This window comes from Pinus tabuliformis, chromosome 5_1 (assembly GCF_031772625.1).
Source record: "Pinus tabuliformis cultivar Carrire ecotype Pingquan chromosome 5_1, CPIR1, whole genome shotgun sequence".
Lineage (NCBI taxonomy): Eukaryota > Viridiplantae > Streptophyta > Pinopsida > Pinales > Pinaceae > Pinus > Pinus tabuliformis.
In genome coordinates, this window is record NC_142305.1 from 186,272,219 (window position 1) to 186,287,914 (window position 15,696).

A 15,696-nucleotide genomic window follows, 5' to 3' on the forward strand; every position below is an offset into this window, starting at 1 on the left:
AATTTGGAAAACACCTTACACAACAAATTAGTATGAAATTATGCCTTTCAAAAAATACATTGATCCATTTGCATAACGAACAATTTGATGAATGTCTGGTTACTTGAAACAAGTGCATTCTTTCTAGCCTTGGTGGGTTTGAAAGTCATTTTTTAGTGAAAGGAACTCAACACAGTGCACTTAACACAGTGAATGCAATGAGGGAGCTGTTAATTCGTTTGGTGCTCAACATGGAGTTGATTATATTTATATACACTATTACTTAGTGCATAACCACAACACCACTCCTAAAACCATATATGAAGTCCCTTTTCTTTACCCTTTTCATTTCATAAAGACAAGCAAGGTCTACTTACAGAATTGTTAGCAAAATTGAATGAAAACGAAAAAATAAATGTCCAACATTTAAAGCTGAAAGCAGGAAAACCAAACACATAACCTTTTATGCATAAAACTTACTTTTACTATGGACGTTCTATGTGGTGAAAAGTTTGTATTTTGGGATAAGATAAATTTATTCTTATAAACAAACCATAGAAAACTAGCCAAAGAAAAGGTAAAACAAATATAATGCAATACCGCATGATTACTTTACTATCAGACAGCTAAAACATATCTACAGAGCATGTAATACAAAGATCGTTGATTCACAATGTCAATAGAACTGTTATAAGGGACATTTTTATCGGTCCCATCAAATTCCAGCATCAACTACCAGATCGAAACGGAAAATGTGTTATATATACATTCTGTTGTTATTTATGGCACAAGGAAACTTCCCTTCCAGCCCTTACCCATGCTTAGGTGCTAGGGCTGCATAGAATTTTCATATTATGCATAACATTATTGCCAGCAAAAACTACCGTTGACCATCATCTCTGAAAAGAATATATTACGACATCCATATAAGGTGTTGGCAGAAGAGTTGTACAATATTAATCAATTGTTTCAGTAAGAGCTGTAAACTCTTAGAGAGACAAAGCAATGAGTGGTTGTGAAAAACGGGGTTTCGAGTTAAAAAATAGCCCCATACAGTGAATCATGCTACCCTGAGCAGCTCTCCTTTCATGATATTTACAAACTAACCACAGCATGGAAGAAAAATAAATGTTAGCCTTGGGTTTAGATCTGAAGGACCTGACAGCTAACTAGCTCAATAAAGCCAAAATGTCGACTAGCAATGCTCTTCCAGCTATCAACCTCAGAATCAGAAATACTAGTAGAAGGGTCGGAGGTCGATGACGATGAAGATGATGTAACTGCACCTTCGCTTGTGTCAGCCTGCAAAACAGCGACATTGTCGCTAATGTCTTTTGTAATAACATGAAGCTTTCCCAAGAATCCAGCTAGTAGGTAAGGTGACTCTGAATCTGTGTAATCTACGACAGGTACTTTCCTCAAAATGACTTTCCATATATCTTCCTGGGGATCATACATTTTAATCTTACCGCTGTCCAGTGAACTAGAAGGATCCAACGCATACAAGTTACCATCCACCACAACGCTTAATTTTGTCCCTGCCTGCCTTGCAGGCCAACCATCTCCCATACCGTTTGGCATCTCCAGCCAAGAATCAGTAGCAGGATCATAGGCTTCACCACCAACATCTACAAAGAAAGGCCACGAATATAAGCTCTGTGGTACACATAGTTTTCCTCTAAATGCTGTCATTCCAGTAGCAATTGGTTTTAGCATATCTGCCAAAAAAGCTGTGGGCAGAACTTGAGCTCGTGCAAATGGCATGTTTGGAATTTGGGTCCAGGTATTTGTAACAGGATCATAAACCTCTGCCTACTGAAGTGGAGTCAATCCACCTCTGCCCCTATTCACTCCACCTACCACATAAAGCTTGTTGTTCAGGAAAGCTGTTTTACAATAAGCCCTTGCAGTGGTCATAGGTGCGACTTCTGTCCATGCATTTATTCGAGGATCATAACGCCAGACAGATTTGAGAGCAGATGCTTTAGCAAACCCTCCCAAAACATAGAGGCATCCATTAATGGCCCCTACGGCACAACCACAAAAAGTTGTTCTATCTAGAGAATCTTTCCGTCCAAACCAGCCCCTCACAAATCCTGTTAGCCTGTAACCCGATGCTCCCATTACATTCCATAAACTCCATCCCGTAGCTTGATTGAATTCCTCCTCATATATTAAAGCCGGCATAGGTGGCAAGCTGTGCCATTTACCTGATAACGGATCCAAAGCATTCCAGATGAGCTTTTCCTCTTCGTCTTTCATCAAAATGTATAGCCATTCTTCAGAGAAACCGATCTCTTTTCTTAATTCGAATATCTCTGAATCCCTTAATACGTGATTCCACGTTTTACAGACCAACTTCAAGTTGGAATAGCATCCACGAGGTACCCTGGCAAGAATCCTAATGGAGAGCTCATCGGGAAGAGCAGAAATTATCCTTGGTCTTTCATTCCCATCGACAACTAATAGTCTCTTCCTTTTACCACACTCGACTTGGGTTCTTGTTTGCTCATCTGAACCCTCTTTCCTGGAGTGGCTCCAAAAGTTCCCCATAAAAGCTTGCAAGTCAAGGACCTTTGACGCTTTGAATCATATAAGGTCTCAACCAATGATTTAAAATTTGTGCTGGTTCCGTTACACTGCCCACTCAATCCGCTGGTTGAAATTCAATCTTTATTTCCTTCAAGCGGGCCAGAACCACTGCATTTTCAATGATGGATCATGGGATTGTAAATTGAAAATTAAATAAAATTCTGAAAATTAAATAAAATTCTACAACCTTGTAGCAAATTCATTCGACTATAGAATAAGGCAGACTATAGAATAATCTGCCTTAGTGCTAGTTCAACATTACATCTGTCCTTGAAGATTTTATCACATTTAGATAATTTTGATAATAAAGTACATCGAAACACTTTTTTGACCGCCAAAAATATCATCATTTTATGACATTAATTTGACAGTCCATCCAAAATTTAAGAGCCAGGGCATTTCAAATCCAAAGCGAAGGCTCCATCAAATGAATTTGAAACCACCCTGTCTAACACAAATGATCCACCAAATGAAATTGGGAACAACACTATATAGAAGGTTGTCAGGGAAAAATCTTTGTCATCATCAGCTGAATAAGTAGGTAACAGATTTTACCCATAAGGAACTTTACCAAAAAGAAATCAATTATAAAGATAAATCACACTTGATGGTTTGAAATATTGACAAAGAATTTCAAATTGATGGATCTGGGAAATAAAACTCAATTCCATTCAAATCACAAAAGCCTCAATCCTGGAAAAAAAATTAACCCATTAAGTTGAAAGATGCCAACCCAACACACAAATCCAACCGAAGAAAGCTAAAACCAAAAATATCGGAAACTATATGGTTTAAGATAACTGGGAAAAATGAAAGCAATTTTAAGCAAAGTTCACAAATACAAACAGTCAAGTGGGTTAATATGATAAACCGAATTTTCATTATATTGGCTTTGGTTCTATTCACCCGAAGAACATTGTGCAGGTAAATTGTACTCTGTTGTGACATCTCATTGTTAACTGTGTCTAGACGGTTGTCATAGGTACGAGGCAAACGAGGCCAAGTTCCTGCCCCATAAGGGTCTTGCACATTGGAAGACTATAACATGAAATAGAAATTCAAGCGAATCTTACCATCGCAAAAATCAACGGATCCTTAGGGCTTCAGCTCAAAATCCTCAAAATCATAATTTCGACTACGTAGCCTTTGACAATTTTAAAGAATTTTCAACCATTAACCTGCATAAATCAAGATGGAAGCATTCAGAAGCGAACGGACTTGCAGCTAATTTACCCACAGATATACTGAAGAAATAAAACCCTTCAATTCCACAACCCTAAGTCACAGATTAACGTAAGATAACGAATCCCTAAGCCTTTAGCCAAAACATATCGGAGACGTAATTCAACCGTAAACGAAGCACACCCAAAAAACCTAGTCTTTTGAAGCCAGCGAGAAACTTGAAATTGCAACTGCTTATTAAGTAGGCAATTTCTCCCCTGCCCATACCTCCAGAATTCTGCAATTTCAGCCCCAATTTTCCCAAAAACAACAGAAACCCCAACGCTTAAACAAGAAACCAGTCCAAAACACAATACCAGCAGCGAAAATTTAAAGCCCCCATTATTTTAGCAGATGGTAAACTCACGGAAATTCAACTCACCTGATGGAATTTGGGTCTGAAACTATTGAAATTCAACGGCCATAACGCTCCACCTTCACCTCGATCTCTGCCATGTTTCCCTGGATCAAACCCTCTCTGAAGTTAATATTTTCCTATTATGTATTAATCGCGCTTCATTCTTCATTCCTTCCTTCTCCACTCGATGTTTTGCACGTTGCCGCGTATGTGTGGTGTTCCTCATTTATACGTACATTACATCTTTTTTTTCGGTGCATGTACGCCAAAGTGGACCTGGGTAGATTCGAAATCTTCAACATTTTTCATACAGGTTGCGTTTTCAGAAAGTAATTTATTATTTCTAATCTCAATTAATGTGTCATCGGACTCATCTTAAAATATGTAACATTTTCAAAGTCTATTAAGCGTCAACGCGGGTGTGCTGGGACTTTTTAAGTTGTGCTGGAACTTTTTAATTAAGTGGTTATGATAATGAGCGCGTTTAGGGATTATGTGAATAAAAAAAGGGATAAGTTTATTTTTATTTTTTTTCCAATCCGTCGTCTAAAGTTTTGTTTGATATTATATTAAAAAAAAAAAAATTATAGATTTGGATTTTAAAAAAAAAAAAAAAAAAACTTGATTAGGATAATGAGGGCGGTTAGTGACTATGTGAATAAAAAAGGAATAAATTTATTCGTGTAAAGTTTTGTTTACTATTATATTTTTTTATTTTTTTTTCCAATCCGTCGTCTAAAGTTTTGTTTGATATTATATTTTAAATTTTTTTATTGATTTGGATTTTTATAAAAAATCTGATTAGGATAATGAGGGCGGTTAGTGACTATATGAATAAAAAAAATAAATTTATTTATTTATTTCCAAAGATCTGTGTAAAGTTTTGTTTACTATTATATTGTTATATATATATGAGTGGTGGGAAGAATGATTATTATTTATTTTTTAGTTAAATTTAATTTTAAATTCTCCCCAATAACATGTTGAGGTTTTTCTTTTTTTTTAGGAAAAAATCGAACTTTTTATCGTTGTGACAAAAAGTTACATTGTTACATTGTATATGTTATTGGGCATTCAAGTGACTGTATGATTTTCAATCATAGAGTTTACTGAGATGTTATTTGAAGGTTTTCTCCTACCATCTCACTTGTCTGACATTGAATCACTGATCTATTTTTAGAAACATGGGCCTCCTCAGAGAGGAAAACAGCCCCGTTTGATCAGCTTTCTGAGCAAAAATAAACATCATCATATGTCTCAAATATAAGCAAGAACACATATTGATGGGGCTGAATCATTCCCGGGTCTCCTTAGAAAGGAAAACAACCCAAACAGGAATGAGTCAGTTGAATGTTTTATGGGAGTTAAAAAGTTGTTATGGAAATGAAAAAAGAGTAAACTATCTGTTGTTTTTAGAACGAATAAAAAAAAAACGAACCAAAGGAAATTTCCTAAAGTTAGGCTGCAGACATAGTAAATATGGATTTTTAAACATATGGTGGAAGATCTGACACACGGATCGCATCCATATTAGATTCCTCTATCCTCCAATTGCCCAGATCTTGTTGCAAACCCGCTTTAGAAAGCTGGGTCTGTTGTATCATTGCATTCCCTGTAAATGTGACATAAAGAAAATTCGTTAAAAAAAGACTTTAAATGCTTTGTCTCTTCTAACAATGGTGATAATATGTAGTTCTGACATCTGCTCATTCCATTGAACCATTTGATAATATTCATTGAGTCCCCGAAGATCTAAATCATGGGTATGCCCAAGTGGATAAGCCAACAAAGTAGAAGTTTTAAGGCTGACGATTCTGCAAAGTTGTTGGTTCTAGTCCCCAATCCCATTGAGGCATCTATAAGAGTTTAGATGAATAACCAACCCTGCTCCACATTTGTTATTTTGGCTGGAGGCCCTGTCAAAGTATGCCCAAGGGACTCCTTCCTTAATGCGTTCCTCTCTTACAGGGTGGGGTATTTCCTCATGGGATGGCTCAGGAATACTAGTGAAGATTGTCGTGCATCCAACAGCTGTGATTCCCACCAAGGGGGTTTGTTCTTTAAAAATACTTTTATTCCTTGTGAGCCATAGACCCTAGGAAATGATTAAAGGAAGGTTTCTCAGGTTCTCTTCAGGGTGTTGCTTCCACCAAGATTGCCATACTTCAGCTACCATCCTCCCATCCCATGATACCCTTTTATGGATCAGTCCCCCAACAGCCTGCCATACCTCTCTTGAGAAAGAGCATTCTACAAAGAGGTGATGAATTGATTCAAAGGCAATTTTGCAAAGAGCGCATCTCCCTGGACCTGACTTATATCTTTTCTGAAGTATATCCCAGGTTGGTACCTTCTCCTTGAGGATGCACCAGAAGAACAATTAGACTTTTTCCGGACATTGCAGTTTCCAGATTGAGGTAACCCACCAATCTTGATTTCCCCAACCTTTCTTCGACATTAGGTACTTATATCCTTGTTTTGGGGAGTAGTTACCCAAGTCTGCATGTGCCCAGACTAGATGATCAGGTCTATCTCTAAGCCGGACATTGGATCGGGACAGTTCTGTGATGAAGGTGTTCCATTCCCCTCTCCATTGATGATTGAGGTTTAGGTCCATCCCTGAAAACCAGGCTTGTCCCCAAATGGAGGAGTGGCCATGGTTCTCAATCTGACTGAGATTTTGGATGCCTCTTATGTCGAGTTGATTGATGAGGCCCGGGGATAGAGTGAAATCTTCATTGCATCCTACCCATGGATCCTTCCCTATTCGGACTTGTTCTCCATTTCCTACCTGCTAGGATAGCCCTTGTTCAATGATCTTGAAGCCGTCTAGTGTTGCTTTCCACACCACTGAGGCGCTTCCTTTCTTTTTATTTGGGCTTCTAATCCAGTCTTCCAACGGAATTGGATCAATGTATTTCCTCTTGACCACCATAGTCCAGAGATTCTCCATTTTGATTAGCCTCCATCCCATCTTTGCTGCTAGCGACGGTCCAAAAGCAGTTAAATCTTTTATTCCCCATCTGCCCCAGTCCTTTGGCCTTGCCACCTTCTCCCAAGCCACCCATGGTAGTACCAAGTCCTCCTTTGAGCCTTCCCATAAAAATCTGTTGCAGACTCTTCTATTTTTTTCCAGAATCCCTTTCAGAACCCAGGTTAAAGCAGCCCAGTAGACAGGTATAGCAAGTAGAACTGATTTAATGAGGGTTAGTCTACCAGCTCTAGATAGCCATTTAAAACTCCAGTGAGTGATCCTTGATTCAATTTTTGCAATTAGCCAGTGCCAATCCTGCTTCCTGTATGAGCTGGGTTTCAGGAAGAAACCTAGGTATTTAAAACTGTCTTCTAGCTTCCGATCTTCAAAAGGAAAATCTTCTTTAATTTGGTTTGCTTCCAGCCTGTTGAAACCTTCCAACAGTAGTTGTGATTTTTCTTTGTTTACTTGCATGCCTGTTGCCTTTAAGAAGAGATCCAGTATCCTTTTTAATTCCTGTGTTTCACTCCTTCTTCCATTACTGAAGAGCAAAATGTCGTCCACGAACAAGAGATGGGTTATTTTTAAGTTGACTGCCACTTCCAACCCTTTGATATCCCCTTTCCTTCTGGCTTCTAAGAGCAGCTGACTGAGTCCTTCGGCCACCAGAAGGAAGAGGAAGGGTGAGAGGGGACAACCTTGTCTCAACCCTCTTTGACCTTGAAAGAAAGAAGAGGTTGCTCCATTGATGAGCACCGCAAAGCTTACACTGGTTAAGCATCCCATCACCCAGTTTATAAAGTCAACTTGAAACCCCAAGTGTGTGAGAAGCATCCGAATATACATCCAACTGACCCTGTCAAAGGCTTTTGAGAGGTCTATTTTCACTACTGCTCCTTTACTTTTCTTTTGTTTGATGCTATGGATGGTTTCCTGGGCCACCCCAATTGCTTCATGGATTTGCCTCTCATTCAGAAAGCCAAATTGTTCTTTTGACATGTGCCCGATAGGATTGGTTTTACACGGAGAGCTATTACCTTCGCTATGATTTTGTAGATACAGTTACAAAGTCCTCAAAGGAGGATGGGTCTTCCTTTTTCGGAATGAGGGCTATGAAAGTTGAATTAAAAGGGGGATATATTACCCCTTTCCTTTTGGATTCTTCAATGACTTCGGTGAGCTCGTGTCCAATTTTCTCAAAGAAGTGCTGGAACAGCTCCACTATCCATTCGTCTGGACCTGGGCTCTTATCCTTTGGCATTGATTTTATAATTCCTTCCACCTCCCCCTTGTGACTTCTCCCATTAGTTCCAATGAATCCTCTTCATCCACATAATGAGGAAAGGTCTAGGCTGTTTGGATTACTTCAGCCAAGGAAGCTTCCGTCGGGGTAGTGAATAGGTTTTGGAAATGTCTTATGCCCATCTAAGATAGATCCTCAAAGGATCAAGCCTCTCTTCCTCCCTCTGCCTTCAATTTCCAAATGGTGTTCACATTCTTCCTTCCTCTTGCATAGTTTTGGAAGAATTTGGTGTTCTCATCCCCTGCCCTTAGCCATATGGCTCTGATTTTCATTCGCCACTGTTCTTCTCTTGCTGAGAGGATTTTATTCCTTTGGGATTCCAGCTACATGATTCTCTCCCTTTTTTCTTGAGTTTCATAACTTTCGACTTCAGGGCTTTCGAGCGTTTGAAGAATCCTTCCTATTTGGATGAGATCTTCCTCTTCTTTCAGTTTCTTCTCCTTGGCCTAGTTCACCGTAGCTTTTTTAAGGTGCTTCAGATTCTCCATGAAGAGGAAGGCTTTGTCTTCGGAGTCACTGGCCCTTGCAGGTCTCCAGGTGACCTTAAAGAGAGAGTTGAAGGATTCCTCTTGTAGCCAAGCAGGATTGAATTTGAAGGGGGCTGCCAGTTTTTTGGGGGGCTTGGATAGTTCTAGCAAGATTGGCATATGATCCGAGATTCCCCCTTCGCCCACCCACTGGCGAAAGGCTGGAATCTTTGTTGTTGCTTCCTCACGAAGGAGGAAGCAGTCCAACCTTTTTGCAACACGGCCTTCCCCTATTCTCCTATTCCTCCAGGTAGGTCTAATCTTCAATAAGTTTATGTCCAGCAGCTTGTTTTCTCTGAATAGATTGGTAAAAAAATCTGATAACTGATCTTCTCTGGCAGAGGGGCCCCAAGTTTCAGATGAGCCTATGGAGAAGTTTAAATCTCCCCCAATTACCAGATTCGGATTGTTCAGTAAATATTTGGAGAAAAGGGTCTTCCAGAAGAGGGCTCTTCCTTGGCATGGCCCGTATATGTTTACAATCAACAGATTAGTGCATAGTTCTTGAGAATAGACTTCCATCCCCATTACCTGATCCATCCCCCAGGTATTTAAGGCTTTGAATTTCCCTTCTTTAAACCCCATAGCTAGTCCCCCAGAGTGACCTTTAGCATCCAAGGCCTAGATGCTCCAGCCAGGCAAGATTTTTGTTAGAGATTTTGAGACTTCTTCTCCTGCTCCCAATGTTTCTTGAAGAAGGAGGATGTCCAGATTGTAGGTCCGGATTACCTCTTTTAAGGCCAACTTTTTAGGGTTGCTAGCTAAACCTCTACAATTCCAGGAGAGGATGATCATTGATCGACCTCAAGGGGGGGTTTTGTTGCTCTAAGTGCCCTAGAAATAGACATTTGCTTGCCGTCTGCAATATCTAGTTTGGCTCTTAACTGAGCCTTCGACAGGTTTGTTTTCCTCCCTCTCATCTTACGGTCGCCTGTCTGGGTGGATTGCATGTCAATTCCCCCCACTACCCCCACAACCCCCCATGGGGGAGGTTTTTTCTCTCGAGGTCTGAGGTTATAAGGGTTTGATGCAGTGAGGGTTTCATCTCTCAAAAAGACATCCTTGCTTCTGGCATATTCACGATTCAGATCTAGATTGGGTATAGATGTGATTATACTCTCAATTTGCATGTTATCTGAACTTGAAATAGGAATGACAATGTTCTGTTGCCTGGAAGGACCAGGCACAGGTTCAACAAAATTTAAAGAAATAACAGGAGTAAGAGAAGGTAGGGTTAAGTCCATACCCGTACCCTCTTTGTCAATTAATTGGCTCTCATCAATGTTTGCTACTAGGTCCTAGTTCTGTGCATTTATTTCAAGATGTTGAGGTGTCTGATGTCCCAGGATGGGTTCTTTCTGCTCATCCATGCTTCCGACTAGATCCTCCAAAGGTCTGTCTGTGTCCATTTGCTCCTCCCCCTTGCCTTTTCCCGAGGTTTTTTCTTTTAGGTCTTCCTCAACTGCCTCCCCCGTCTTTGCCTTCCTCTACTTCCTTCGACGTCTGAATGCCATCGGGCATTCTTTTGCCAAGTGTCCATAAATGTGACACCTATGGCAGCGAAATGGCAAATGCTCATAGTCTAATTGTTGCACATATTTGAAGTCTTTGTATTGCAATTGAATTTCTTCTGCCAGTCCTGCCCGAGGGGCTAGGCTTACTAGGATGCGAGCCATCCCCTGGTCTCTGGTTTGCAAAAAGGACATGTCTGTTTCCATATATTTCCCAAGGTGATTGCCAATAGCCCTGAAGACCGATTCTACCCAGAGAAACGGAGGGAGCCCTGGCAAGCGGACCCATACTGGCAGTTCATCAACTCATTCCCTCTGCACATCGAACAATGGGTTCCATCGTTTGATTAGAATCAGGTACCTCCCGAATGCCCAATTCCTTTCCATCACCCAATCCGCTGCTTCTTTTTTTCTCAAATTTTACCATAAACCATCCCTTTGCTAGCGTTGAAACTTGAAAGACTGTATCGGAGCCGCCTGCTAGTGGTGGGAAGCCCATTCTTGAATAAAGTTAGTAGAGTATTTTTTCCCTCTTGCCCTTCCTACCAGAGTTAGATCCGCGACTTCCATAGCTTCATCTATTTTCACATCCATGCCAAGGACCAGATTTTCTACTGATTCTTTTCTCTTGATTATTTTGGGCTTTTTCCTCTTCTCCCCCGCCTGCCTCTGTCGTGTCCCTTCCTCCCTACTCTGTGTGGTCGCTTCCACATTTGCTATTGCTGCTTGGATTGTTTTTGCACTCCTTTCTTCTTGAGTAAATCCGCTCCCTCCTTCTGGCCTGCCTTCTGCTTGTCCTCTTTCGCCCCTTCCCTCTGTCTCTACCAGATCTGCTTCCTTTCCCTTCTTTAGCCCTCCCTCCACAGCCTTCCCATCCTCCTCGAAACCCTCTATTAATTTCAGAATCCCCGCAAACCCAAACCCCAAGACCTGGTTTTGCTGCTTTTCCTGACCGTGGCTGAGGGTGTTTTGGAATTTTCCTTTTGTTCTAGACTCAAGCACAACTCTTCAGCTTTACCTTGCTCCGCTCCTAGCTTAAAGCGTGGGTTGCATTCCTCATTGCTTATAAACCCACAACTAATCACTACATCCTCTAACCCTCTGGAGAAGAAGTGGCTAAGGGGATGGGGGTTTCCGAAACTTACTTGTGGTTTTCCAGTTGCCGCTGCTTCAAACTCTTTTTGAGACTGTCTCTCCTAAATGAAGGGGAGTTCTTTCCAACTGTTCAGAACTGACAGACCTAGGTTGTCCTCCAGCAGCCCTAGGGTTTCCCTCTGTTTCCAAGCCTCCTTCGAACCTCGTTTCTCCTTCCCATGTCGTCCAGCTGGATGTATATACCTCTCAATGTTCTGATTTGTGACCTCTAGACCCCAGACCGACAGGATGTCGCCAGGTTCGGGGTCCAGATCAACAGTGTCATTTGGGTTGACCATCTTCTAGCCGGCTGCACCTTGGTAACTGTTGGCTACACCTTGGTAACTGCTGAGCATGAAAATATCGCTTCTCCAAGATTTTGCCATTTGCGTGCTACGGGCTGAGAGTAGAAGTGCTACTAAACCTAATGCTTAACTATGTTTTCCTTCCAACCTCCATTTTCTTAAGCTGCACATGGGTTTTGGTTTTATTGTTCTGGAGCTGGTCCCATCTGCCATCTACATCCACCTGTCTCTTGCAGCGAACCCGATTCTGAAATCCTCTTCCATGCTTCAGCCATCCGTCTTCCTCCCATACGCCTCCCTGTCATGATCCCGGCCCTATGGCCTCCACCTGCAAGGGTTTCCTGCCCCTGCGCCTGCCTTCATCCTTGCTTCAAACCCTTCTAACAAAATATTTTCAAAAAACTAGCACCTAACACACTTCCCCTCCACATGTTGAGGTTATAATTAGTATATTGTTGTAATAGCTTGGAGTCTTGATGTTGACTAATTTTTCTTTATGTTTTCATGATTATAGGGTTTACCCTTAGAGGTTTTCCCTAAATTTTGTAACTTAAAAAAACACACACGCACACACATCAATAAGGTGGATTTATAGCTTTCAACCAGATTCCTATTGGATTTTGGAGAAAATTGATAAAAAAAATAGTTGAGTTCATGCAATTTTTACCTTACTCCGTGGAAAATCTCTAGAACTTAGTATTGTTTTACCATATATTGAATCTTGTGTTGGAAACTAGGTCACTAGTGAGAGGGGGGGAGGGAGGGAGGGGGTGGTGAATCAGTAGTGATGGTCTTTATATCAATTTTAAAACTTTTCACCACAATATCAAATAACCATCTACATTCACAATATTAGCTTAACTAAATATGAAAGCAAGAATTAACTCAAATCATAATAACTATGACAAACATTAACACAAACATGCACACATAGAACACAAGTATTTATGGTGGAAACCCTTTCGGGAGAAAACCACCTCTCTATTGTTGCAACTGCTCAATTCTTCTATTAATCCACTAAACAAATTTACATGGATTAGCTTATAACCATAAGTCGAAAGACTTGGCTTCCTTCACAGTATGATGGCAATTATCAAGCAAGAAATTTTTTTCTCTCACAGATCTACAGACTACCATTCGCTGGAAGCTCCCACAACCAACGATCCTCGCCAAACTGCCATTGGACTATCCAACCCTTATTGGATGGAAAAATTTGTTCCTTCTACTGAATCCGCCAAATCACTATCTACTTTGAAGCCTCTATGCCTTCACTTTCCCCATGTGAACCATGTTTCATATATTTTCAAATTGGGTTCTCAATTCGCTCAACATGAGCAACCCAACAACACCATCATTCTGCACATAAAATCTAAATAAAAAACTCTGACCTGAAGGAGGGAAATTATTCACTTCTTCTCACACCAAACACTGCTCTCAATCACGCCACAAGAAGCCAATTTTCTGCTACAAACAACACATCAATTCTGAATCTTCTTCTCAACTCTATCTCTGATTTCTGCATACAATTCTCTAATGTAACTCTGCAAAACTATGTGAGCAGCTGCTGCAATCTCTACTCACTCTCAATGCCCTCACAATGGCATGCTCTCACACTCTCAAGACAACCAACCAAATAGACTCAAAGCCTTCCTCTATTTATCATTTTTATGTGATGATTAACTTAGTAAGTGAAACTCAGTGATGGAGCTTTGTTCATATCTTGATTTGATTAGGATTTAGCTTCTTGATCAATCCACTAACTTCACTTAATGAGAGAGATTCTTCACTTTAACCATATTCTAGAAGTTAGTTAACCTTTTCCGACCTTTACATGGAAAATCCCGAACAAAAACCATCGGAAAAACAAATAAAATACATGAAATGCGCGAGGAATTCGGAAAAAAAAAAACACTTTCAGGATGTATATGTTGGTTTCCTTCACAAGACCAGTGTATGTACGCTAGTTTCCTTCATGCTAGTAGTGTATACCCTCTAAAATCCAAGTTTTCAACTTGTTTTGGCCACCATTTGGATCACAATTGCAAGAGGGTGTGAGGGACACCATGACAAACCTCCAAAACATGTACAACCTACTCAAGAATCCTCCAACACTTGTAGATCCTCTCCAAACCCTATGTATCATATCATCAACATGAAGACCTAATCTGGGACATGGAGACCTAATCAACAAGGCTCCTTGACTCTAACTCCTATAGAAACATCATGAACAAATAGTAACACCTATAGCAACATCATGAACAAGGAGATCATCACATCTCTACTCTATAATGGCCATGCAACACCTATGCACAACTGATCATCAAGGTTAGTGGAACACACCACCATCCAACTCAACAACAACAACATGATCATGAGGACCATGCCATCCTCTGATCACACTCAGTATGTAGCACCTGCAACCTAAGCAACCAGGTTGAGATCAATGCCAACCAACAACACATCTGAAACACACATCAATGACAACATTTTGAATATGGTGAAACTTAGATCATGGTCAAACTTAACTACATTTTGACACTAGGGATCTCTTTCATCTTACTCACTCATAACCTACACATAACTTTCATTGATAAGGATACTATTTTATCACCAGCATAGATCCATCTTAACCCCAGATCTATCAAGCACCGAGAGGGATCAAATCTCTCTAGGTGCAAATCTCTTTTTTTAGTGCAAAACTTGAGGAAAGGTTTGCACCTCGAGATATTTGATCCCTCTTGGAGCTTGATAGATCCAGGGTTAAGATGGATCTAGGCTGGTTTTAGTCGTGTGCGGTCATACAAAATTTGTTGAACATCTAATTATTTTGATCATTTTAAATATGATAAATATATCTAAGATTAATTTGGTCAATTTAATTTTAAATTTTTTTAGTTACCTCAGTTTTTTGAGATGAGATAGACTGTTATTAACTTCAATGATGAAAAATGATGAAATAATTTTTTTGATTGCAAAGTGACAATGTAACAATGTTGAATGATAGAAAATGTGAATAATAAGAATATAGTCAATTACAAACAATCTTCATTGCGATCAATTTGAAACTATTTTCTTCTATTGTTCTTATTGTCACACCTATTAGTTTTTCCATTTTCTCATATCGATCATATGAAAAGGCAATTGAAATCATAGACCATTCAAATATTTAACTCGAGCTACTGTAGTAAACATCATACCTTGTCTCTGTTGCTCTCCAATATTAATAGTAGTTTTCTCCAAAGTCAATCATTGTGACTTATGGAGTGTTAAACCCCAAATAATTTTCAATGGTAGTTATTTTCTATTACCGCATTTGAATGCAAAGTGATTAACAATGTTGAATGATGGAAAATGGGAATAATAAGAATGTAGCCAATTACAAATAGTTTACAGTTTTAGGAAGCAAATATTTTGGGTAAGTGAACATTTTATTTAGGATGAAAATTCAATTATTGTATTTATGGTTGAATTACTGTAACATAGAAGTCAATTCACGTCATGAATAATTTTTATGTGCTTACACTGAGAGAGAGTGTGTATGTTTTGGGGGTGAGAAGGAGAGACAAGGGGAGATAAAGATATAGATGGAGGGGAGGAGAGAGGGAAGAAGAGAGAGGAAAAGACAGGGAGGGAGGAAGTTATATATATGTGTGTGTGTGTGAAGAGAGAAGTGTTAGAAAGAGAGAGAAGGGGAAGAGAGAGGGAGGGGAAAATGGAGGGAGAGAGTGTGTGTATGTTTGGGCAGTGAGATAGAGAGATAAATAAGGAGAGACAATGGGAGATAGAGAAATA

The 15,696-nt window shown here is 39.9% G+C and overlaps 1 pseudogene across 1 annotated transcript; it reads right to left on the reverse strand.

The window, feature by feature from the left end:
- Positions 1–879: 879 nt before the first annotated feature.
- LOC149164031 (F-box/kelch-repeat protein At1g22040 pseudogene) lies at positions 880–4,377 on the reverse strand (annotated as a pseudogene). Its single transcript, XR_016260654.1, has 3 exons — positions 4,175–4,377; positions 3,645–3,749; positions 880–2,679 (listed from the first exon to the last, which is right to left on the reverse strand). The product of XR_016260654.1 is annotated as an F-box/kelch-repeat protein At1g22040 pseudogene (transcript).
- Positions 4,378–15,696: the final 11,319 nt, after the last annotated feature.